The following is a 27,258-nucleotide window of genomic DNA, read 5'->3' as shown; positions in this document are numbered from 1 at the left end:
TATATATATATATATATATATATATATATATATATATATATATATATACACACATATATATATATGATTCCTGCTCTGGTTGCTTGGATCCAGAGTTGTTCATCTCTAAGGCTAAACTCACCATTGCGGCAAGGCTTCATGGGTGGATGAAATCCGCCCCTGATTACCTCTAGATGTTCTTGGGCTGTCGTGTTTGACATGCCTCTTCAACACTGCATGGTGGTTGGGGACGGTGTCCCTTATGGTGACTAGTGGGGGGCATCCCAGGAGTAAAGCCTCGGAGGCCCTTTATTTGGGGCCATAGGGTCGCTAAACAAATGGAGCAGGGGTTTCATTTGTTGTGCCAGCATTAAATCCAACCTGTTTCTGGTGCATGATGGACTCCAAGAGATCTCGCTCTTTGATCGGTCCTGTTCATAACCTATATGGACAGGTTTGTCTAGGTACAGCCAAGGGCCAAAAGGATTCTGGTTTAGGGACCAGTTGAATTTGTCCTTTTGTTTTGAGGATGATGTGGTTCTACAGACTGCAGCCTTCCAAGATCTAAGGCATGTGTTTAGTGCAGCTCAAACCCAAGTGTGTAGTGGCCAGGATGAGAATCAACTCTTACATATCTGGTCCAGGGTTCTTGACCTAAAACAGTAGGCAAGGTCAGAAAAGTGTTCCCAGTCTCAAGTGGGGGAGAAGTAGTTCAAGTGTTCGCCAGTGAGTGGAGAATGGAGCGGGAGATCGACAGACAGATGATGTGGTTGCTGTTATAATGCAGATGCAGCACTGGTCTACTGTGGTGAGGATAGATCTGAGCCAAAATGCAAAACTCACAAATTACTGGTTGGTGTACCTACCCTCCCTCAACTATGGTCATAAGATTTTGATTATGCCGCTTCTCCTCCACATTGAAAGCTGTCAGCTGATGTGCTCAGACATCTGCTTTAAATGCCCCATGGGAGGTGTTCTAGGCACGTCCAACTGAGGGGAGGACCAGAACAATGCATAGGACACAGTGCATGTATGTGTATTTCTATTCTATATTTATCGGGTAGTCTGTCACATAATTTTAAGTTTGAGGTTGGAATGTCAAAATGTGCACAATATGCAAATATACAAAAATATGAAGTGTGTGAACATTTTTGTAAATCACTCTAGGAATATACTACATTTTTACAACTTTCCTCATAAAATAAAAATAATAAAGTTTCTCTGAATATGTCATTGACCAATTTGTTTTGCAAATTTTTTTGACTATTCATTTAGACAGCTTGATCTGTGGCTACTTTATTCAACTAACAACATTTAAAAAAAGTTTTTAAGAAAGTCAAGGACAAAAGCATTATAGTTAAAAATGAAGCAAGGAAATAATCAATGTAGTGAAGACTTGATTTTTATGACTCATGGTGTTTTTGACCACTGGAATCTAGAGTTTAGTGTTCTAAAGCTCCATTAGAGCGTCTGGGATGACTGCAGTAATGTATGTAACTGCAAAGAAATTAGTACATTCCAAAAAATTGTAGATGCATGTTCCACGGCATCATTTCCTATAACTTACGGTTATATTTTACTACTGATCTACCATAAAATCCCTGTAAAAACATTTATATTTTCAGTTTCTGGACAGCAAATTAACTGAAACAGTATTTTGCATAATGTTTAAGAATATATAATAGATAGATAATAGATATCAAGAATGTGTAATAGATATTACCTTTTCCCTTTGAATTGTGATTGTTCAATGTCCTATATGAGCTATACTTTGACCAACCTTGAATTACAGAAGTTGTTCCTTAAATCAGGTTAAATTGTCCTTCATTTTGTGATACAGTCCTGAGACCCATATTATTTGATCTTAAAGAAAATCCTTATGCACAGTGGAAACAGAAGAAAAGGCTAAATACAGATTCCAGATGTAAGCCGGGTAGCCAGTAAACAGTTTTATAGTGAGTTATTGAAGCTTTTTTAAACAGGGATGGGATAGAGAATCGGCATACCCATATGACAATTGCTTAAGCTGAACCTCAGTCCCCCAGGCTGCCACATAGTAAAAGTCATCTATAATTTGTGATGAGTGTAATGCCTTATCCACTTCATGATTATGTGACGTTGTTCACCTGTGTCATAGCTAAAGAGGCCCGGAGTGTGAACGCAAATACAGTAGATGGTCTGGAAGTTCAAATTAAGGAAGAGGACTCCTTAACACTTAATTTACACAATTAAAACAATATAAACAATTATTGATGTAAAACAAGTGTCAGTTAAAAATTCAAGGGGAGGACAAATGAGAACAAAAATTTATAACTTCAGAAATATTTATAACATAAATATGTAAACAAAATTATAATTAAATGGCTAAAAAAATAAGACAGCCTTTCTAAGTTATCACCTAGATTATTCAAAAATGATGTCCGTATTTTACAAGATTCCTCCACTCAGACTAGCAAGGTTGAGTCACTATAGAAAACAGCTTTGTTCTGAGATGCTGATGCATGCAAGGGGAGAGGGGATTTCTGTTTTCCTTGAGGATTATGTTCATGGTGGGAGATTTTGTGAGGAAAACCCTCAGACCCATTTCAAGCAAGGTACTTCACTATTCTCTTAAGACTAGTCTCAGTGTCATTAATACCTAAATAACAACATTTTTCCACTCCTTTAATCTCTGAATACACCAATTAGTGAATCACTAATTTGTACTGCCTTTTTTCTGCCCTTATTGTTATCAGAAATGTCATGCTCTTATTCAGATCAAGGATGAATAATAAATAAGCAATAATTACTGTCTTGAATGAGCTGACAGCTTGGCTTGGTCAATGGTAAAGAGGGACCCTCGTCATCTTCTACCCCTCCTTCTTTTCTACCAATCCCCTTCTTCTTTCTCTCTGTCTTTAATTGGATCTTGTAATTAGTTTCTCTTATAGATCTGGGAGGTCTGAGGCATCTTCTACAGTGTTCATTAGTGTTCTTGGAGGTGCAGCTCTTAAAAAGCCCTCCCTGCTGCATCCCTCATATTTCATAACACTAGGCGGGAATCTGCCCAAATACAACCAGAGCAGGGATGTTACTTTGGTTTAGCCAGTTTATGTCTGGAGCCTAAAGTCAAGCTGAGATTATTTTAATATTTCCATAAATTGCATTTCTTGTCAAATTTTATTTTAAATCATAATTATGCCTTTGTATAATCTAGAAAAATTAGAACAAAAAGCAAATATGATGATTGTTTGCAGTGAGGCAGCCATGATATACCTGCAAAAAACATTTTTCTTTACTTACTAGAAATTGACGCAGCTTCTATCTCTATTTTAGGGAAACACACATCTACAACACACACTCTTCAACGAATACACACATACACACAATGATCAGGTCTATAATAAACCCCCATCGCCACCTTCTCTGACACCCCCCAGCACAGTTTCCCCCCTTTTCACCCCATACCCCCCACCCTCCACTGGCCAGGCAACACTAGACATCTCTCCCTAATCAGCAGCCTTGTCTTGCTCGGAGTGGTTGCCATAGTAATATACCGGCTGGTCGACATGGCAACCGCTCCGAGGTCCACTATTAAATGAAGAAGAGTGGAGGGAGGGACATGGAGAAAGGAGCTGGAATTAGACAGACAGACAGAGAGAGAGAGAGAGGAAGAACAGTAAGACAGCAATAGGCAGGGAAGGATTGTCCAAGACAGGGGGAAGGGGTATTAGAGTGGGGTAGGGGTGTGGAGGGGAGATATAGAAAAATGAAATAAAAAGGGGGTGGGGTGTGTGGAGAATGGCATAGAAAATGACTACAGGAGCAAAAGAAAAGAGACAGTGGTGCTGCTTCAGGTACCTATTACATTATCTGGTATTAAAAGTATCTGATCTGCGTCACAACAATGCCATTATCTCAGTTCATGTCGTATTGTATTTTAAATGCCATTTATTTAAGGCTTGTATATGAAAAATGCACAGTAAAGCTTGTCAAAATTTAGATAAAGGAACATAAACAGAAGATTTAAAAATTCAATGAAAAAATTATTTACCATGTTATTAATTTTTGCCTGATATGATATGAAACTATAATGTGTGGGTGTAACAGTTATAGTAAAAAATAGGGAAAAAAGGGATTTAGCTTTGTGTATTTTTGTCTTAAAATATATTTTTCAGGTGTACTGATTTTATGACAGGTTTGAATTCAGCTCTGTCTTTTAAAAATACAATCTGCAATCTACTGTATGGACACATATTTTCAGAGGATTAAAATTTACTTCGGAATATTTAATACCTTGAGATTGGGACATCATGTGTAGCTTTTTTCAGATTGTGTAGCCCCCTTCATGTTATCAGATAGGTTTTATGTATGTGATCTCTTGATCATACAGATGTCGAGAATCAGCCTCGGCATGGCCAGTGAGACTAGAATCAGTACTTCTATGTTTAGTAAGAGTTAAAGAAATAACTATATAGGGTTATAGTTTCTGCATTTTAGATTTCTTTGGGTGAAGTTTTTCCATTTTGTGATTGGATTGTGGGAGCAGTTTGTGATTTTTTTTGTTGAGCAAAGAGGATTCAAGGTAACCTATGTTTTATGATTTTGTGTACAGAAAAATTACATTTAGGAGAATTTTGAACCAGATAAATCATATGGTTCACAAATTGATCACATGATTATTTTGTATTTACACATAATATAAAATTCTTTATTGCTTTTGTATTTTTTAATGAAAAATGCATGTAATTTCAAAATTATTACATATCTTGCAGCTCCATGACTATTTTAATCTTCAGCTGGTAAAATATTGTCAACATCTTATGAACTTTTTTATCAAACACAGTCTGAATGATATAAAATGTGCTTCAATCTGTTTTAATGATTCATTATTTTACTGAGGCAAAATTTAGCATATATCTATCTTTTTTTTTATGTTTTGTTTGATCATTCCCGCCTACATCCCCTTCTCTTTCTTGATTTTTTTTCCAAATCCACTAACCTTTTAGACAAGCTGGTGTATTTCAGCTCATTTTCTCTTCCTTTTCTTTTTGAATGGTTTTTCCTTTTTGCCTCTTCTATAATTCTCATTTTTTAATGAATGAAATGTCATTCCATCAAGATGCCGCCACATCAGTAACACAAAATAGCATTTTCTGCCTTGTGTGTGAAATTCCTCCATGAACTAAAACCCTCTCTTTTTCCCTGGAGCATCTTATGAAAGCTAGCTAATTGCATGTCCACATTGTACCATCAGTCCCTGCTTCCCCAGAGCACCATTCAGAGGCAATTAAAGTGAGCTTAAACAGAGTAAGAAAGTACGTCATCCTCTTAATGCAATTAAGGAAGTGTGCACACAAACATACAGTGGTAGTGCATAACACAAAAACAGGAATACAAAGAGAGAACAAAGCAAAGAAAAACAAGCGGAAAAGGTCCATTTATTGGGCAAAGCAGACCTTTTACTTATCTGGATCACATGTTATGTTTATTCAGAGCCAAGGTTTTGCATCTCAGATATGGTGTTAAAAGTTTGTGATACAGTTATTTGTTTTCCTCTCTAACATACCCAGCAACAATTTTTTATTATTTATTATTATTTTTTTTTTGTAATCAGTTAAAGTATTAAAGGTAATTACACATTAAATGTCTAATTGTTGCTGCACCCAATTCCCAGTGATACTACCACTCATGAAAAATGTCTGTTATTAATTTATTTTAATTGAACAGGCATCGGTAATTGAAGAGGCATGTTCAGTCTTAAAAATGATGAAGTGATGTCAGCATTATTCTCAGTAAAATAAGAGAGAAATTGTAGAAAACAAAAGTGAACTTTGTTTGCTAAACAACAAGCAATCTTGGTGAACAATGAATGATGATTCATAACAAGCATTTAGGCCTTATGATCACTCATGTTAAACTCTAATGGGACATCAACTGGAACCATAATGAATAAGACCAAATTTAAGCTTTTTGGTAGCTCTAGCTTGGTCTGGCAACAATCATAAAATAAAGAGGAGCACCCCCTCATGATAACTGTAAAGTATGGCAGATGCTCTGTGATGCTGTGGGTCAGTTTGTCTTTCAATGAGACTGAGATCATTGTTACCGTGTGCAGCTTTAAGAAGTAGGCCAAATATTGTCACAGTTTAAGAGAGCAGTAATCTATACAAGAAAACCTTAAATATGCCACGTATTTCAACTAGTTAATGATTGAGACTTTTCAGCAAATAAACACAGAAAAACGTAATCAGACACAAGACCAACGCTCCTTTGTTTCCATGTTAGTCACCACAACCAGCTTTTTTTTTTTTAGAAAACCTTTGGGCTGGGCTGAAAAGAGAACTGTGTAGGAAAGAGATTGGACTATCCAATATTTCTAGTTAAAAAAAAATGGATTTCATTTTATTTAGGTAAATGTTTCAATAAAGTTGACCAGCTTTATATTTAGTGAAAGTGGTTAATGTGAAAACTTGAACCTCTTTACCTGTGCTCAACATAACCTTTAACAGAGTTCATGGAAAGTCCAAGGGTTAGGAACCCCAACTGTTGCATGACAGACTTCTCTGTGCTTAAACCTATGATATGAGATAGACAACAACAAAGCGGACAAGGGTTCTACCATCAGCTGAGTCACCTCAGTCTGCTATTGAAAAAAAAAAAATGAAAAAAGATTGTATCAAAGAAAATCTACGTAACCTGACTGTTTTAAGCAAGCTAGATTACAAGCTGCATTTGATGGCACTAATATTAGGAAGAACGTTCATTTTCAAAAAGGATCAAATTGCTACAGTTTCAATATCAATTCAAATATTTAAAAATACTTAAACTTTATTAATTGAAATGAAAAATTAAATGTTGTACCTAACATCATAGGGGCTTATTAAACAAGTTATTATAGTACTAACTTAACTGTAAGGTATTAGGACTAAAACTGCATTACATTCTTTATAAACATATGTATCTGCAATGGACTGGCAACAGTAGATAGCTGGTGACCCTGCATGGGATAAGTGTGACGGAAAATGGATGGATGGATGAAAATATTTATAAAACATATAGTCAGTGAAAACAGATGGTTTCTTCTGTAAACAAATGATAGATTTCTTTTTTTTGTTTTCGATTTTAGAAAACCCGTAAAGATTTCTATTTTGTTGAACATGTTTTATTTGGGATTTATTGAGATAAATATGGAAAGCTCAAAAAGCATTTATTTAATATGGCTTTCTTTTGTTTTAGAAATGCTCTCTGAAAGTAACTGCAGCAAAGCTGAAAAAGTTAGTAACTGAAACACATGCTAAAGTAGGTATTTTCTAAAAAGTTTTTTTCAGGTGGGAGGACTTTAATGCATTAAAAATAAAACCGGTTAGTCTGATTAAAAGCACTCAATGATGGGATGAAGGAATGAAACAATGCTGCTTTATAACACAGCAGCCGTTTTGAAAGTGAAAAGCTTGTCCTTGTGAAATTAGTATTTTTTATTTTATTTTAGCATTACCTACAACACCTTCGCACATCAGGTTGTAGTGGTAAGAAAACCTTAAATGCCACATCATAGTGCCTCTTTTAAATAGATAGGATATATCTTTAATTATTATACATTTCTGAGTTAAACTCTCTAGGCTCCCCTAAGTGCAATTGTTAATACTTTCTTTGCATGGAGGACTAAGTTAGAAAATACGAAAAGAACATTTCCATGTAAAAAAAAACAACAAATAACACCACTGCAGTGTTAGGCTTCATGCACCTGAAATATACGCATCTATGTTACACTTTTAATTCTAATTAAACCAATCTGGCAGGAGCATATATACTTACATTCATAACAGCGTTCAAAAGGGTCACAAGCAACAGTTTATATACACAGTGCTGTCTTTTGTCAGCCATGAAGGCTCCATAATTACTATTGATCTATCATTACAATGTTTAACTCACAAATTGAATTTCTCTAAGTTTCTTGTCAAGTTTAGGGCTTTAAGTGAAGAAATATCCAGCTACAAATCTAACTCATTTGACCACATGCTGTAGTGGACAAATAACAAAGAAGCCATTCACATCTGTGTTTCAAATTCTTAGGCTGCAGCACTTCTTAAATTCCAAGAAATACCTTGCTTTACAAGATCAAGGGAGGAAATGAACATGGAAGAGCATTTCTGCCCTTTTACACAGCAGGGATTTGCCCGCACTGTACCGGACATTGTGGGAAAAAAAAATGAAGGCTTCTCTTTTACGCTAGCTAAATATTGTTTTATTGTCAGTAGCAAAAAAAAACTTTCTCTGTGGATTCTTTCGCCAAACATCTCTACTGCACAAACACCATGTAGCCTTATAAGTAGGTATTGATATGCCCAAAGAGAAAGCTCTGAAACTGCAGACGTTTGTAACCGTATTTGGATAATATACAGCAAAAGTCCACTGAAATATATATTTTTTAAATAATTAAAATCAAAGTAGTTTTAAGAAGTGAGAATTTTATTTTTCTTTGACAACTTAGCTTTTCTTTGTGCACCAAATCTTCATGAACCCACTGACCTTCACTCCGCTTGAGGAGATTCTCGCATTGAACTATTTGAATATCAATGGCAAAAAGTAAAATCTTCTTTGTTTCTGAAAACTGTTATATATAACTTCACTATACCTGCAAAATGAGAGTGATGTTTTTATATTTTATAGAACAAAAAAAGTAAAGAAGAAAAGGAACAAATTAAAGCATTTAATTTCATTCCACCCTAAAACTCCACACCTTGCAACAGAACAATACAAGCATCTTGTATTATTGGGAAATTTTATCACCGATAAACACAGCTGGTGGAGGGAGAAATTAGTTTTAATTTGTACACGCTCTGGTATACGAAAACTTTTTTGTTACAATTATAGGTGTAAGTTTTATAGTTCATGTTTCTATCAGTTTTCACCTTACCTTTTCACTTAAGAGAAAAAGTGTCTACGAAGTGTATGAGAAGAAAAGGAAGGCCTAAGAAGAGGCAGATATATCCAGGAATGCTTTGTGAGGAGAGCCCTTCTCGCAAAGATTTATTTACAAAGAATTATGGGATTTACTGTCACATTAGATGGCCTGCACCATCTACTGTAATATCGAAGATGGAGCAGGCACTGTGCGGTGGTGGAGGAGATATGTTACCAACGGGGAGCAAAAAGCTGTGATCATTTCTCCGAACGATCAGTTAACTGAGTTCGCTATAAAGTCCACTATATAGTCCCCACTCTATACAGTGATTGAGGGATTTACGGGTTAGGGTGGACGCTCGGTCAAAGTAATTTTGTATGAGTTATAAGAACAGCAACTTTAAATGTGCATTCTTTATTTTAAGTTATTCAAAAAAATTCACGAAAATCCTCCATAATACCTTTAATGCAGTAAAAGTACAGCAATTAGCAACCACCTGCACAATTAACCAACATGGATGATGGTTTATTTTATTATCAATTCTTAACTATGAGAAGGTTTACAATATTTTATCAACCTATTAAATATTGAATATGATGATTTTCTGTGGATTTAAAAACACTTTTTTTCATGTACCTCAGACTGTTTTTGTGTTTTAGAAATAATTCTTATTAACTTTTTTATGGGGTCCACAACTGTCCTGTTCTGATCATGTGGGATTTACGTTGGGAAGTTATTTTTCTATGTGAAAAATATGAGTTATAGGTGAAATAATTTATATAAATATATGCTAAAGTCAGATTTAAAATCATATTGCAGCTTTTCCAAAGATTCTACTCCAAGAATGGATCCTACCATTGGTATGGAAAGATGCATCAACAAAAAACACTTTAATATTCACTTCCACAAACTGTTAAATATTTAACCCACACCTGAACCTAATTTTTTTAAAGAAATAGATTAAACTAAATAAAAACCTCTTCATAAACATGAACATAAATGATTGATGGAGAATCATTCAACCACTGGTGAAGATTTGTGAAAATATTTAAAAGATTGGGAGGATGGATTGTTTTAGTCACTTACTAAATATGTCAGTCTGAGTGGCAAAATAACAGTTGTAGAACAAGAGAATAGCATGTGCAGACTATTCATAGCCACCTCACAATGACTGGACTGTAGAGGGGGCTTTGCCATGTGCGGTCACCATCACAACCATTTCTGTCACCAAATGTAAAGTCCTTCTGCCCATCCAAATCCCTCCCAATTATAAAAGGTCCTTGAGTTGCTGTTTTGCCCCCTCTCTAGCTCCCGTCTGATTACTGAGTGTGGGGTGAGCTGTGCAGGCAATCAGCCGCAAAGAACCGAGCACCAAGATGACAGGGGGGAAAAAAAATCAAATCCAAAACAGTGCAAAAAATAAACCAAAGGGAAACTACTGGGCCGCAATTACAGGCCATCCAGCCAGGCCTCTGCTCCAGCGCTCAAGAGCGGCCGTGATTTCCGACAGAAAAGGTTATTAGTTTTTATTGGAGGAAATAGATGCTGGGTGGCTTTAAATGGCACAGTAATGTAGGGGGTGGGGGGTGCTGGAGGCGAGGGCTCCTGACCTGGGTCTCCCAAGAGTCCCATTGCACTGCCACACAGACGCACAGAAGCCATCAGACAGTCCCTCTCTTTCCCTCTGTCCCCATGCCCTACAGGTCCTGCTATAAGACAGAACATTGATCTCTAACCTTGATCTTAATTTTAACGGCCACTTCTTTTTCATCTTAACACATATGGATCTGCAAAAGAAAAGACATAAGATCAATGCTTAAAGTGTATTTTCACATTATGCAAAACAAAATTGTGTTGTTTTTTTTTGTGGGGGGGTGGGGGGTTAGGCTGCACCTGAAGAGTCAAAAACATCTGTTTATAGCAGGAGCAGAGGACATGAAAACATTGTCTGTTAGTGGAGCATCCCTTGGTTAGCTCGGCCTGGCATAATGACCGCCAGCGGATTTCTTGTCACGAGTGTGTAAGCCTGCGACTCCAGAAGAAAACGTTAGACATGCAGCATGTTTGCCTTTGTGCATGGCTGCCGCCGTGTGTACTTTGCTGTGTGTGACATTATTTCACAATGTGTAAGCTATGATGTGCTCGTGTCAGATAAAGTGGTCTCAAGAAGCTTCGGTGTTTGTTCAGTGACAGATGTTTTGTGTCAGCCAGAGGAAATATACGGAAGCAGTTGAATAGTCTTGCGGTTAATTTAAGCCCACGATGCAACAGTTCTGTCTTAGTTTTAATTGCGAGCCTGTGTTTCAAAATATGTCATGGAGTGTCAAAGCAGATAATATGGTAATGCTGTCTTTGGTAAGAGCTCACGTGCATGTTTGTGTTCATTGGGCTTGCAGTCCATGCTTCTATCCTAATCTGTATTCAGTTCAGGTGGGCAGCAACACAGACCCAGAGCTCAGTAACTAATGGAGGGGCTGATGGGGGCCTGATGACGACCACAGGGCCATTTGTACACATACACGCAGAGTGCACATATACCAACACAAACGCTCTTTCCAGCCGCAGCTGCTCCTCTCACGCAGCTAGTGGCCAAGCAAGTTAATTACATTGACCATTTAATACTAGGCTTTTTTTTTTTACCTTTGGAGCATGGGGGATGCAATTTGATCAATTTTATCATATTTCTGTGTGAGTGAGTAACAATTGCAGTGCAAGGCATCAGCTTTTTCGTATGTTGGTTACCCTGCTACTATTTCTTAGCTTTTTGGTTTTTCTTTAATTGCCTCTGCTGCAATCTTTTGAAGCAAACCAATAAGTTGGTTTTCCAGGGTGTTAGGGAATTAGAAAATGAATGCCACTCTGGGGTCACTGCATCTGTGAGGCAGCCATAAAATTTCACCATGTGTTTCAGAATGTTAGAGGGCTAATAAAAAAGGAGTTCTTTAATTTTCTTTCACAACCTTAACCTGAATGCATTCATTTAATGAAGACAAAATTTCATATAAAGGAAGGAAAGATCTTTTACCATTCTTTAACATAATCTCTACATTGGATGGTTTAAAGCGAAATGTGCATCCTCCAAACCTTTTCCCCGTCACACTCACTACAGTGCCTGCATATTGGCTCCTGCTGTGCAGAGGGTGAGAAGATGTCCCAATCCTTTCGGGACAGAGACGCATTTTTCACCATTGTCACACAGGTTCATTCTTTTCACGCAAAGAACCAATGTGTGTTGATTTTACAAGGAATTCTGGATCTGGATCTTAATCCTGCTAAGATACCCACTGCCAAGTCATGTTAGTTTTATTGATAGTCTGTATTTTATTCCAAGATCATGTATTACAGTGATGCAATCTAACAGGATTTCCAGGGCCTTCAGTAGAGAAATAGACTCACAACATCACAGATCTTCCACCTTATTTCACAGTATCCATTATTAGTAAAGCTCTGTCTTGGTCAGTGTTGGGCACGTTACTTTGAAAAAGTAATTAGTTATAGTTACTAGTTACTTCTCCCACAAAATAACTGAGTTAGTAACTGAGTTACTCCACAATAAAAGTAACTATTTACTAGTAAAAGTAACTATTGCGTTACTTTTGCGTTTCTCGCCCCCGTAACCCTCACCACCCGGCCCCCACCTTTGCACCGTGTGTTTCAAAAGCCAGCTGAATAGAGTGGATGACAAAGACAAGAACCTGCAGAGAGTTTTGCATTTATTGCAACTCAACGTACATGACAGCGTTCCCCCTGCTTTACATGGGGGGAACGCTATCTGATGCGGTGTAAATATCATCAGGCTGCATTACCTCTACTTATGGGTGTGAAGTTTTTTAACAGGGCGTTCAGATCTGGTGAGTGTATGAAATTAATACTCGGGATGTCTATTTCTGAAATCCTGTGTGTTTGGGTTGTTATAGATACTGCAACATCCATCGCTTTCCAGTCGCTTGCGCGGTGAATCGTGCCGCCTGCGCTGTGCGGAGATGCAGGGGAAACCGTATCTGGTGGGGAAACGCAGCTGGACGTAACACCGGTATTTCCATCTGGAAAACGCTGTTTTGCTGCTGGAGTCCTCCTCACTCTCCATCTCCCTGTGTGTGCTGTACGTTAACACCCGCCAGCGGAAACACCCACCTACCCAACTGACAGACATAATCTCACTATACATCAGCCATTCTCATCCTCCCCGCTCTCATGACAAGGCGCGCATGAGTCCTATCATGAAAAGAAGGTTCATTGTGCGACCTGAGTAACGTCCAGTAACGGGGTGTCTGCAATGGTAACTGTGTTATAGTTACAGTAAAAGTAATTAGTTAGATTACTCGTTACTAAAAAAAAGGTAACGGCGTTACTAACGGCGTTACTTTCAACGGCGTTACTCCCATCACCGGTCTTGGTTCAATCAGTCCACAGCACATAGGTGCAGGTAAATCTCAAATGTTAAAGAACAAACTGAAAGTTTCTTTTGTTACATTTTTTTGAGATGGATTGGAAAAATAATCGAGAAGGCTGTTGATTTTGTCAAAAAAGTTATGTCTAACAAGAGATGTGTCCGGCTTCCATACAACACCATGTTATTTGATGGTGTTTAACACATTTTTACAAAAAACCTAACTATTTGAATATTTATTTGATTTTTCCAAAAAGTTTAGTTTCTTTTTGGAAAAATCAAGTAAATATTCAAATGGTTGGGTTGGTCTGTGCTAACTTGGGTCTTCTACTCCAGACCTTACTCCATATAGAAAAAATAAAAGCTTATAAATCCTATTTGACGCTGATGAAAATGCGAGAAGCCTTTTGGTTTGAAATTCTAGTAAATCATCAACTTCTGGGAAACAACGAAAGAATGACCTCCTGCAGAGGAACAGAGCAAACTCAAAAATCACAAAACTACTCATGAATGACTTGATTGACACAAAAAGTTTGACCAGATTTCTGAACTCTCCAGATTCCAATCATCAATCATCAGTGAAACATGCCGAGGAAACGCAAGTACACACAAGACCCTATGTTAAGCCTCCAAGACTGAAATCTAACCTGGTAGACATTAGCACTGAGCGTTTGTTTAAAAACATTAGGAATGTTTATCCAACATAACTGAAAATGTGTTTCCTACAATATTCTCTGCATTGTATCACCTAATTTGCTCTCAGTTTTTTTAAAGCTTGCAGCATCTGCGTATCTCCAATTGGCAACTCTTTACATTTTTTTCCCTCTCTCCTATAGTCTTTCTTCTCTTTGCTGAGTTTTGGGCCAAAGAGCTGACAGCCAGTGACCTAGGAGTCTCCAGGGTTCCCAGGCAGAGAGGTAATGGGCCCAACCCCGGAACACACTCTCACTCTTTGCACACACTGGGCTGCCAGCAGCTTTGATCCAGTAGCCCCCACTTTGGTCTCCTGACGCCCGGTAAGGAAATTCATAGGAACAACTGGAAGAGGCCTGTGTTTATTCAGCCCCTTTAATGAGGAGGGAGACGGATTATCGGGGGCCTAAATCTCCCCCCAAAAAACACAAGGAAAGAAAACTGCTGCTCATTCCAGATGTTGCTCCACCAGCAGTCACTCCAAAAGAATCCAGGAAAGCCAGAGAGAGAGAAAATAAAGAGAAAGGGATGGTTTATTATGCAAGATTGGAAGACTAGTGGTCAGCTAGAGAATCTCTTCATGTTTTCTCTGTCTGGCCAGATGTGGGAGCTGGCAAAGCATTTCTCTGTGAACACAGAGGAGCCACCCAGGGGCAGCAGGGAAAGCTCTGAGAGGGAGTATGCAGGTTTTCTTTTCTTTTTTTCTATATCTTTAAAAGCAGCATGTTTAATAGCACGGGTAACCAGAGCTTGTAGGCATACATTTTACTTTAAGCAATTTGTGCTGTGTTAAAGAAAAAAAGAAGCAATTTCCTGAGCCTGCCACATGACTGCTAATGTGTTATTTTTTCAATTTTTACACAGAGCTTCTTTGTAATCATTACTAATGCAGCAAAGCAAGTGACGTAGGATCTGACGTATGAAGCCTCTCTGCCCCAAGAATGGAAACAGAAGCCTGATCTACTTATAAAGCAGCACAAACACTGTTGCTTGTGGAAAGACAAAGGTGTCTCATTCAGTACTGGTGACACCATACCTAACCACACTAAGAATAGCCAGATGACACATTAGGCTCTTGACCCTTTTTCCAAAGGGGGCTGGCAAGATCAATAGGTCTCTCTATTGTCAAATCATTTAGGAGGCGATTATAGGTCAGACCCTGGTCACGATGGTGTCTGACCACAGGCAGACCTTTTGGTCTGTCTAGGTCAGGTGTGCTGCAGATTTACATATGATTTCCAATTATCAGGGCTGCTTAGACCAAGTTGCTTATTGGCAGTCTGGTCTGAGTGCATTTACACAGTGCTGCATTTTCTGATCAGACTTTGACTTAGAGTCAAATGTATTTATCCTACGACAGACAATATAAAAGGAGTATATTGTACAAAAAAGCATAAAAGAGAAAAAGTCGTAATGTCCCAGAATATGCACAGTAGATAGGTAAAGGAAGAATGCATAGTAGTTGACTTGGGTTATTGCACTTGTCTTGCAGAACTGTAGTGGCTATATAAATAAGTGAAAATTATACAGACTACACAGCAGTCGGCATGTTTTATTGCACAGTGAGAGAGAAGAATATTGCACAATAGTGATAATAGGTAATGTTTTGCATAAGATGTCCAAGGAGGGGGGTGCTGACCATTGTCCCTCTTCCTATCACCTCCTCCTTCCCCCCCAGTGAAGAGTTGTACAGTTTGATGGCTTGAGGAATAAAGGAGTTCAGCAGTCTGTTGGTCCTGCATTTTGGGAGGAGCAATCTCTCACTAGCCAGGCTCCTCTGAGTGGTGAATACAGTGTTCGGAGGATGGCTGGCATTGTTGATAATGTCCAGCAGTTTGCTAAGTTTCCTTGTCTCTACCACCGTCCCCAAAGGGTCCAGCTTCTTGCCAATCACAGAGCCGGTTCGCCTCACTAGTTTGTCCAGTCTGGAGGTGTCCTTCATGGATGTGCTGCTCCCCCTGCACACCATGGTGCAGAAGAGGACATTGGCAACCACAGACTGGTGGAATATCTCAAAAGTTCTTGTAATGAAACTTTTACTTCGAGAAAGATGTCAATATCATCCCTGTCCAGAGTACTGCCATGACATCCAACAGGTTCAAGGTCATGGACTGTGAAAGCAAGGAGAAGGGCTCTCTGTTGAGTGTGTTTGTATGCTTGTATGTGAATGCGTATAAGGAAAAAGACTTGTGATAGGTCAAGTTCACATATCCCTTACATGCTCCACATTTAGTTTTGTACTGAACTTATCCATGAAATAATAATTGATGCACTTGATACAGTATATCAATCCACATGGATAGTCTCAAACATTTATTTATTAAAGACATTTAAATAAAACATTTAACTATTAAAGCAGTTTAGTGGATTTGGTTAAAGTAATTTAAAAAGTTTAGAAATGTTTATTTGATTTGTCATTTTTTAACAGAAATTTTATTGGGTTTATTTTTATAAAGCTATGGTAATAGTACACATTTAGATAGTCCTACAGTCAGTATTACTTCATGGAAATATTACTTTTGTTTTTGTCATATATTTAAAGAGACATTAAGTATGTTTATACTTAAAAATATCTTTAAAATAGCCTTTTATTTTATCCTATTATGACTAAACATGGTTTGATGAGCAGACTGATATCTCAGTAGTTAAGTGCAGATACGTATATTATAAAAGTCTGGAGCCTTTTTTTCCTAAATTTACTTCGGGTTGGAAGTTTCTGCGCTGTTTGGAGGATGTGACATCAAGTGATTCCATTTTAAATGGGTCCAACATAGCAAACAAGCATCTATTCTAGTTGGATACTCTGAAGTGACCGGCATCCAGCTCATGTCAAATAACAATGGCAACTCCACTTGTGTTGAAAAAAGTTAAAAACAAAAAAAATAGGTAAGTAAGAGAATAAGCTCGAGCATAAGTTGAGGCCATAGGCAGTGTCATCAAAAACATCTAATGCCGCTTTAAAGAAATGCCATGATAAAGTTCCAATTTAAGTCTGATCCCCATAAGTTGATTCATCATTTCTAAGATAATTGTACAAAGGAGCTAGTTGTTTAACTTAGTTTGTGACTGTTTATCATGTAGGTTTTACATTCTGACTTGTGCATATTACTGCAGTTAAATTAAATAATGAAATTGCTCTATGTTCAGATTTCTTAACACATACTTGACACAGTTAAAGAGGTTCTTCTTAAATGCATTATATTTTCATTGTTTTGTAGGACTACTGCAACACATGATAACATTTAGACACCACCCTCAGTGCACCATCTTATCACCACCATCTCCAGGACATCATGTAAACTACTGCTATAACAGGGTGAAGAAAGTATTGTACATAAAAAGTACTAGTCATGTGAATGTTGGCTTAAGCCTTGAGGATATCCTGCTAAAATTATATGCTTTATAAGATTCAAAATACATTTTTTATTGATAAGTAAAACTTTTTTTCTTCAAATCACTAGATGTAAATATTTAAAAAAAATCTTTTGGTTTTTATTCAGGATTAAGAAAATATATATTTTTGAAATAATGTCTTATAAAACATTATTTTCTCTCAGGATTTGGAGGGTCTTGACAATTAGCCAGGAATTAGATTTACAAAGTACTGCCTCTTGAACCACTTCTGCTGAATAGGGACAATGATAGATTAGATTTTTTTTACCAGATCTTATGTCAAAATATATTTCATTATTCAGCAGTTTAGGTTTGAATTCTATAAAACTGATTTTACTTAGCAATTATTATCACTGCTGTTCCTTTTTCTAACAAGGGCATTTTTGCTTGAAAGTTTTCCAGCTTTCTCTTGCTCTTTCCCTCTGTCTATCACATGTAGTTCTATCTGAAGTCTTTCCAGGAAATGTTCTCTTAATTTGTGGAGTAGAAATGAATTGCCTTTGTGTTTACTGTTTGTCACAAGGTGCAACACATTAAAAAACACTGATTGACCAAATAATCTTTGCCTGGCCTAATGACGTATAAGACCTGGGTAATTGATATATTGATTTATATAAAACAAATAAACAAGCCTTGTAATACTATTGAACTAAAAGCTTGTTGAGCATAACGTTCAGTTAATTACTAAAATCAGATGTTTTCTATAATATTCAGGAAATTTTCAGTAAGACTTCTGCACCTGTTGATCGGTGTGTTGGTTCACAGTTCATGAGAAAGTTACTTTAACTTGTAAGAGACAGTTTGTTTTTTATAATGATTTTTAAACAAAAAATCAAAATCAGTATTTTATTTTACTAAATTATCATTTGATATATTTATTTATTATAACTTTTATCAATTTTGTGTTATTTAAATGAGTTGTGTGAATTTATTATTTTCTTTAATCGGAGGGTATGTAAACTTTCAAGCACAACTGTATTTTGTCCAACGGTGATGCTGAGAAGCTAGTCCAAGAATTATTAACCTCAAGGCTGGACTTTTTTAATGTTTAGTAATCAGAAAGTCTAAAAAATGTAGTGAAGAAGCTATGGCTGATCAGTAAGTGCTACAGCCAATATCCTCATCGAAATTAAAAAGTGGAATAATAGTTCTTCTACTTCATTGGCCTCCTGTTAAATTTAGAATAGAATTTAAAATCATCCTTCTCATATATAAAGCTATAAGCTCCATCTTAAATCAGAGATGTGATTGTTTCTTGTTACTTACAGAGCACTTCACGCTCATTCTGCAGATTTACTTGTGGTTTCTAAAATATGTTAAAGTAGAATATCCTGTTTACTTTTAAGACTAGGGCTAAAACTTAACTTTTTAATAAAGCTTAAGTTAGAGAGGCTCAGGTTATCCTGAGAAAACTCTATAGTTACTGTATGCCGTTATAGGATTAGGCTGCTGGAGGACATAGGGACCAATTTTAATCACTTTTACTGGTTCTATCTCTATTATTCCATTCTGCAGTATTGGTAAGATCCAAAGGTTTGCTTTTTCTCATCGAAGAAGCTTCATTTGTGTTAGTTCTTTTTGATTTTGACACCATCTTGGAGGGAAATATCACCAGGGCGGATGCCATTATAACCTTTGATTAAAGATTATAGAGCTGGGCGTATTTCTCTGTGTTTAGTCCTGTTTATCTACTACATAAAGCCGTGGATTTAGCTGTTATTGTGACTAACTGTATGTGCTCTCTGATCCCTTTTCAATTTAGAACCGACTCATAACACAGCTAATAAACTGTTTATTTCCTAGATAGAGCCACCAAAGAAGCTAGTTTACTGTTATATTTTCTAACCTAGCAGGTATTCATAGATCAGTGATTATACATTCCATTTGTATGTCTGTTTCTGTCTCCTTGAACCCCTCGTTGGTCTCGCCAAAAGGCTGCTCACACTGAACCTGATTCTAAGGGAGTATATCTATCTCTGTCGCTGCATAGATGCTCAGTGTGATGGATAGCTATTGAGTCAATGGCACAATGCAAGCAAATATTTACTGTCATTACATGTTCTTCCAGGAGGAGCAAAGCCAATGACTCAATGCAATCAGCTGATGCTGTGATTTGGTAACATATAAATAAGCTGAATTGAAATTAAATTAAAAGCCTCACTCAAAATTCAAATTCATAATTTTTTGCTGGTACTGTATGTTGTTTCACTTATCTCAAAATATCTTGTCCCTCTCTGTTCGAAAAATAAAATGTTCCATAAGAAAAACAAAAAGATTTTATTGACTGAAGACGTATAGATGAATCACTTACCCACAGTGAAAGACGGAAAATGAGTCTTCATAGTCCTGTAAAAATACAAGACATGTATTTTACTGTTCAAAGTCTTTAGGAGTTTATAAATTAATCTAGTGGCGGGGGTGTCTCAGATAATGCAGAAGCAAATCATTGTTTCTTGTTGTTTCTTTATTTTATTGTAATTATAATTCAAAACCTTTTGCCTACATCCCTATGCCTCTGGGCATTGCTAAGCTTGTAACAAGATCATATAAGTAAATCGATAAAACCTGAATAATTTGGAATATCACAGACACCCATTATATTGTTATTTTGCACTTCCTTTTGCCTTCAGGTTCTGCACTCTTTTTTATAAAGTTATTTTATAACCCTAGGTTGATAAAAGGACACTCTAAAAACACATTATGCAAAAAAACCCATAGAGAATGTGTAAAAATATACTCTGTCAGAGAAAATCTAAATGTAAATCAAAAACTACTCTTTCATACCCCAACGGCATTCTCGTTTTAGCCCACTTTATTGCAGCACTTCAGACAGTCCAACACATTGTCCCTTACTTGTTCAAAATGGGCTTCTCCTCCTCAAATAATTGTCCTGAAACATCTCATGACAAAACGATGTGATCAAACAGTCTGTTTATTGTAAATTTGCAACATGCAGTGGCATCCTTTTCTGTTTCCATTATGGTAAGAAAGATACCAATGCAACTAAATTTATTTTAATGTACTTACATTAGATAAAATACAATAACTTGTTTCTCATTTTCTGAAATTAAATGAGATTAAAATGTTACTGCTTTAGTTCAGTTAGGATTAGCAACCTTATACCACTTTGCTAAAGATAATAATCTTGGGAGATTTAGTTTTGTAGAATAAATTCTTTAATTTCCATTATTATAAGATAAAAGTTTTACATCAACTAAGAAATTTATTTTTGTGTGTATGAGTGCTGTTTTGCCAATAAAGCTCTGGGAATATATGTCCCAGAGTTAGATGGTAGCCCAATAGTGTTGCTTTCACAAGCAGTCCATTATGACTGCTGGCATTCTGCTTGGTACTTGCATATAAAACTTTATTGAAAATTAATTAGGGAGTAAAATCATATCCTCTGAAAACCCACCGGGTCACTGGCGACCGTTTTAAAGTGTTTACAACAAATCATTCAGAATGCATGAAAATTACACGGGTAAAATGTTTACCAATATAGACATGTTAGAAATTGTTTGAAATCTTACATTCTACACAACTCAACCATCAAGTTCATTTGATGGACACAGTGAGCACCAAAGCACAATTAACACAGATATAACAGCATGTCAAAATGTAAACATGACAAAGCAGCTACAACAAGCAAGCTTGTCTTTATTACTGCTGTTCAAAAAAGACCTATTATTTTCAACGATAAAAAAAAACAACGCTGATTCATGTTTGAACTGATGCAGCTTGGGCTGTGTTTTAAGGTCAATTTTAACTTCTGACGCATAGCCTCTGCAACTGTCAAATCTGTCTCCATGCGTGAACACCCCCCCCATGCAGAAGCTCTGCAACTGTCGTTGCGCACCTAAAAAAAAATCCTGACTACACATCGCAAACCCGCAGAGACCTGAAGAGGAAGTTTGCAGACAAAAAGCAGCTTTGATTGGTCCTTGCTATGATATTTACGGCTGTCTGTCTGGTCACCCTTATCGATTCAATGACGGGGCGCACAATTTTTAAAAACCAAGGAGCAATAAAGACAATGGATAACCACGACGAAAGGTTGATCAAGGAGGTTTCGGAATTACAACCACTTGTATGATGCCTCAGAAATGTTGTTTTGGAAAATAAACACTCCCGCCAGAGCCACCGAAGATGTTCCCGTGACTATCCGCCAAACTTCTCGCGAGGATCCCCCTTGCACTTTGGTGGGAAACTGCTATGCGTCCATAGAAATTCCAGACTGACGGTGCAGAAGCATACTATCAAAACTAATTCGCGGCCAGACCCAAGCGAAATTTGATGCGTGCGGTTGCAGAAGTATAATCAGCCTTTACTCACCCAATTTTCATGCATAATTTAGAAACTGTTTGCTTTCAAATAATGTATCACACATTTAATTTGTGCTAACAGTTCCTAATTTTTTTGCTTTTCCATTTTGGGTATGCAAAATAGGCGAGAATTTCCCAGAATGAGGTGGAGGTTAAGACAACAGTCACAGAGACGTAAAGGGAGTTCAGAAAAAAAAAGAAAAAGACCTAAGGCTAAACTAAAGCTACTGTATGGTACTTACACAATATTATTTAGGGTAGTATATATATTTGTAGCTGCATATTAGCATTTAGTATTAAAGTGTATCTGAACAACTGGAACCCAATCTCCTGTGGTAGGTGTGCATGGGCATGCTTGTGTATAAAAAATTAAAAAAAGCTATATATCAGATGTGGGCGGCCCCAGACTCGTCGCACATAGGTTTTGACAAGACATGGAGGTATAACTGTTGTATTTTAAGGTACACTGCTAACCAGTGGTATGACTTAAAATATTAATGTTGGGCACATTCGTAATTAAAGTAACTAGTTATAGATAGTAGTTACCCCATCAAAAAAGTAACTGCTAGTAACTTAGTTGATGCACAATCAAAGTAAGGACTTACAAGTGAAAGTAACTGTTCAGTTACTTTTATAATTTAAAGTGCTGAAGAATTCTAATAACTTTCTGTTATTGGAACGTCAAATAAAATCAGAGGTTAAACTATGAATATAAGTAAATCATTAAAAGATTGTACATCTGAAAATAACATAAGGATCTGCACCATTTGGTGTGTGTGATGGAACAAGTGAGTTGCAATTTAATTATGTAGAGAGGTTATAATCTTTGGTTTATGAAAAAAAAAAAAATATATATATATATATATATATAATGTACTAAAACATACTTTGCAATAGAATTAAATGGGGGGAGCACTTACAAAAAAGGGAATACCACAGAAACTAAAGAGCAACACGTGGGGAGCCAACTGTCAGTCAGGGTTGGGATGATGTGAGGGCTTCTCTAAATCTTACATGCTTGTAAGCCTTTAAATCTTTGTTCAGGAACATAAAGAGCAAATCAAATTTAACCCATGAATTCATCAAGAACTTTTCCTTAGTAACGCTGTCATTGAATCAGTGGCTCTGAACCAACTAACTCAGTTCCCTGCTCATCTCTGCACTATATATCTTGAATTGATTGATGGAGACTGATGAGAAGCATTAGATTGCAGGTTAAGTTCCGGTTGTTACTAATAATGAATACTAACTAGTTAGATTACTTGCTCAATAAAAAAGTAATTACATTTCTAACTCTGTTATGTAACACAGTTACTTCCAACTCTTCAGCTAACACAATCAGCCAAGAAACAAAACTGCCGACCTCCACAAGTCTGGATCGCTCTCTGGTTAAATGAATCAGATCCTACAGATGCTAAAAGGTGCATACTTTTGTCTTTCCAAACATGAGTGTAAAAAAGAACAGTCCTTTAAAAAGATGTTAAGATGTAAGATGTTTGCCCAAAAAATAAACATGTTCTGGTGTGACATGACCAAATTAAGATTAAAAGTATAAGGTGCTGTTTTGAGCCCTGCTGAATCTACTGGAAAGTATATCCAAACTGTTTGACCAATGTCATACAGTTTTAAGGTAACCAAGTATTAAGCAATTCTAGTCTCCTTTAAGTAGAAAAAGTATTAGAAATGTCCCTCAAACAGTAATTCTGGTATTTCATAAATATAACTAACTTCAGTGTGCGGCACTGTGATACAGTGGATAGCATTGTTGCCTTGCAGCAAGAAGGTTCTGGGTTTGATTCCTGGCCCAGAGTTTACATGTTCTCCCTCTGCATCTCTGGGTACTCCGGTTTCCTACCACAGTCCAAAAACATGACTGTTTGGTCAATTGGCTTTTCTGCATTGTCCTTAGGTGTGAACGTGTGTGCACATTGCTGTGTGTCTTCGTGTGTCTCTGTGTTATCCGGCGACAGACTCACGACCTGTCCAGGGTGTACCCCACCTCTCGGCCATAGGCTGCTGGAGATAGGCACTGACACCGCCAAGAGCCTGACAAGGACTAAGCGGGAGGAAATGGAAACTAACTTTAATGATCCTGGCTTTTCTACAACAGCAAAGGTTTTGTCTGTTTTAACATCAGGAAATGAGAAATATCTGTCTATTTAGAGTGTAAATGCATTTAAACATCTGTTCAACTGCAACAACATGATGCATACTTCTCTATTCATTATAAACCTAAGCTAACCAGACCAACTTTTAGTACCATGCCAGTTTGCCTATTCAAAGAGATTTACAACACAACAACCATAACATTTGATCAAGTATGAGGTTTATATAGACAAAACTTTTATACAAAACTTTTATGAGGTAATGACCCCTTTATACGTTTTTTAAATTGCTCAGTCTACTTTGTTTTGTCAGATTTCTATTAAATGTATCATGTCTTTTGTTGTTTTTTTTTTTCCTTTTTTCGGCAATCCAGCCTTTAATTGGCTAGAAAAATATACAGGATTATAATTTACATAACTTATTAATATCATGAAAAAAAGAACCTTGCTCATAATAGAAACATAGACATGACGCACTCTCAAAAGACAATAAAATAACATAATGGCAATATTTGCCAAGTTCATAACATTAGTACGTTATCTCGGGTTTTTATATGATGCAACACCTCCAAACCTACCAGTGCAGCACAATGAGACAATTCCAATCAATCTGTAACCTCTGCTCCTTAACAAGGTAAAGGCATCTATTCCCCTGACTTTAGGTCAGTAAGTAAGTTTGCTATTTTGGATAGCTGCTGTTGATTGTGTATGTACTTTAATAAGCAATCTGCAGGTCAGGCAGATTTATAGGCCCATAGTGGAGTGGAGGGATCAGACTCCCCTGGCCTCCAGTTTCCTTCTGTGCCATTACGCCAGAGTGAGATATAGTGGGATATTGATCCCAATGCCACTTCATTTTGCTATAACTATTACACAATATTCTCCCAGGTTGCCCGTGTCTCCTGATTTATGCTGCCTTGCTATTTACATTACCAGTAAGTGTTTTTCTATATTAAGTGAGGAGGGTCGTTCAGCCACAAAAATGGACGTGAAAATTCACATTCTGTGTCATGCCTGTCTTCCTTTTGCTCTCTGTGATGCATCTACACAGCCGTGAGGGTCTCTTAGCACAGCACTGCCTCCTGAGTGAGTAATGGATGATGCAGAAATAAATATTTAAAGAATGAACCCTAAGCCAGCCCTCATTAATGTACCACAATTGACCTTGAGGCAATGTTATTTTCTGCATTATATCTTATTTTAAAACACCTGCCTCATTACATCCTCTTATTAGAATACTGATTTGAGGGTATACTTTAGATAATTTTATGTTAATTTCCCTTCGTGGTCAGTAGTATAAATAGTTAAATCAGAATAGAAATCATTGCAATGCTTTTATTTAGATAACAGATGATAATTTGGGATATCATATAGTGGTATCATGTTATAGTACAGTAAAAATCACTAGGGCCAGCCCTTAAAGCTACAGTTAACCAGCAAAAATTCCAATGGAAACAGATTCAACCACTTACCCTGCCCTTATACAAATTTAATTAAGTGCTTCACTTCTGCAGATTATATCAAATGAAAGAAACTGTTGTCATAATTAGAACAATTAGGATAAGCAGTCCATGGCCCCTGCACACCAACACCAGCTGCACACTCCAGATCTGGGTCTTTGCCAAAGTACCTTCCCTCGCATTGCCAAGCTGGTGCTGTGTTTGTTTACACACAGAGCACAGCTGTGTCAGTAAGCATGAATGGGAAGAAAGGCTGGGAGAAACACCCTGTCTAGAATTGACATTCCCACATGGAGCCCCCACAGGTGGCACTGTGATTCAGATATTGTCACCACAACATCATGCCTTCAGGAAAAAAAACAAAAAAAAAAGGAACAGACAAAAGGATTAATGACCCTTAATTGCTTTTGAGCTGTTAAAATCAGATGAGTAGCACATAAGCTGGAGTGCGTAAATCAAATCCCTCCTCCTCTTCATCCCTCATTCCCATTGAGGCCCCTTCTATGCTCTCCCTTGGCACAATCAACCCTTTTTCTCACATGGGGGCAGGGCAGCAGAGTGGGCTTGCTGCCAAGTGAGGGGAGCTGGCAAGCGTGGTAATGTAAAGACACTTGTTGTTACAACGCTTGCCTGTTACGCTAGCACATGGCAGAAATTATGTGGCTGAAGAGCATGTGTGGGGAGAACAGATGGGCACACCATAGCCGCCACGTGCTTCCATAACAAACAGCAGAAAATACACGTGCTGGGCTCTCAGCGCTCAAAGCTGGCAGAGCCCGTGTGCATGTCCCTTTCATTAAGAGTCCTATTCATATGCAACATTAAGTGTGATTACACACAAACGCCCCATCAGTAAAGGGAGGGGGGGATTTATTTGCACAGTTTGAATGTGTGCTTAAGTATTTTTGATTGTGGCAGTAAATGCTGAAAATGCAATGTAGAATTAATAGATTGGTAGAAAATATTTTATCTCCACAGTTTTTTGAAATATCCAGAAACTTTATTGTACCTTATCATCTTATGGCAAAAACCGAAGCTGGATTATTTTTTCGTTTTTGTTTACTTATAAAATGCAAATTGAAGAGAAATTTATTAAACAAATGTTTTTTTTTAAACAACTTAAGTTATTCATATAACAGGAAAAACAGAAACATATGTGGAATATAAAAGGTAGCTAGGTCTAAGATAGAAGTCTGAGACCAAGTGAGGAGTGAATGACGTCCCCCGGCTTCCCTTGTGTCCCTCTGCTCCTGCTGTACACATTAACATCAAGCATTAATGCACTTCTATTAGCTGCATACTCCTCTGCTACATGGATTTCCAGGTGATTTAAAGACAACAACAAACCTGTCCGATTTTCTAAGCGACATTATTGATATACTGTCACTTCATATTGCAGGTAACGACTAATGGTAATGGTTATTTTATAATGCATGTGTCAGATCTGATTTGTACATCACCCCCCGCTCCAAATGATTTCCTTGTCTGTTCTGTCAATCATCATCACTTGATAGGTTTACAGTTGTGGTATGTTCTTTCCATTTTCAAGAAATGATTGAACAGAGGGTTATAGGTTAGCCAACAAGTCCCATTCTAAACTTCCACATAACTTTCACCCTGAGTTGTCTGCCATGTTGCTAGGTAATTATCTACAATGTTTTCTCTGAAGCCCTAATTTTCCTAGAGTAATATTACTTCTATTAACGCGACTCTAACTTAATGACAAGTTTGACTACCTGAAACAGCTCCATTATATGCACATAAGCTTGTTCTAAAGTGCTGAGCCTGCTGTGTCAAATGCAGGACAAGTATATAACTATGCAGTTTACATCACATCTTTAGAGAAAAGGTAGCATGCACTGTTCAAATATGCACACTGCTTAGAGTGGTAATGATCTTGAAAGCCCTGTTCACTCGGAAATATTGGAAGAGTATGTTGGTTGCAACTAATTTACATTAAGATCTATAAAAAAGTAAGGTTTTATATTTCATGACACCAATTTGATCTTATATTTTCATATGTAGGTAG

At 37.2% G+C, this 27,258-nt stretch overlaps 1 protein-coding gene across 2 annotated transcripts in view; it reads right to left on the bottom strand.

Moving 5' to 3' along the window:
• Nucleotides 1–27,258, bottom strand: part of zfhx3 (zinc finger homeobox 3) — a 315,185-nt gene that overhangs the window by 183,754 nt on the left and 104,173 nt on the right. For both annotated transcript variants that reach the window (XM_015384203.1, XM_015384202.1), the window contains exon 2: nt 19,654–19,688. The gene's annotated coding sequence lies outside the window, so the exon portion shown is untranslated. The remainder of the gene's footprint in view (nt 1–19,653; nt 19,689–27,258) is intronic.

The sequence above is a fragment of the Cyprinodon variegatus genome, unplaced genomic scaffold (genome assembly GCF_000732505.1).
Source record: "Cyprinodon variegatus isolate N-32 unplaced genomic scaffold, C_variegatus-1.0 Scaffold307, whole genome shotgun sequence".
Lineage (NCBI taxonomy): Eukaryota > Metazoa > Chordata > Actinopteri > Cyprinodontiformes > Cyprinodontidae > Cyprinodon > Cyprinodon variegatus.
This window is presented reverse-complemented; position numbering and strand designations above follow the sequence as displayed.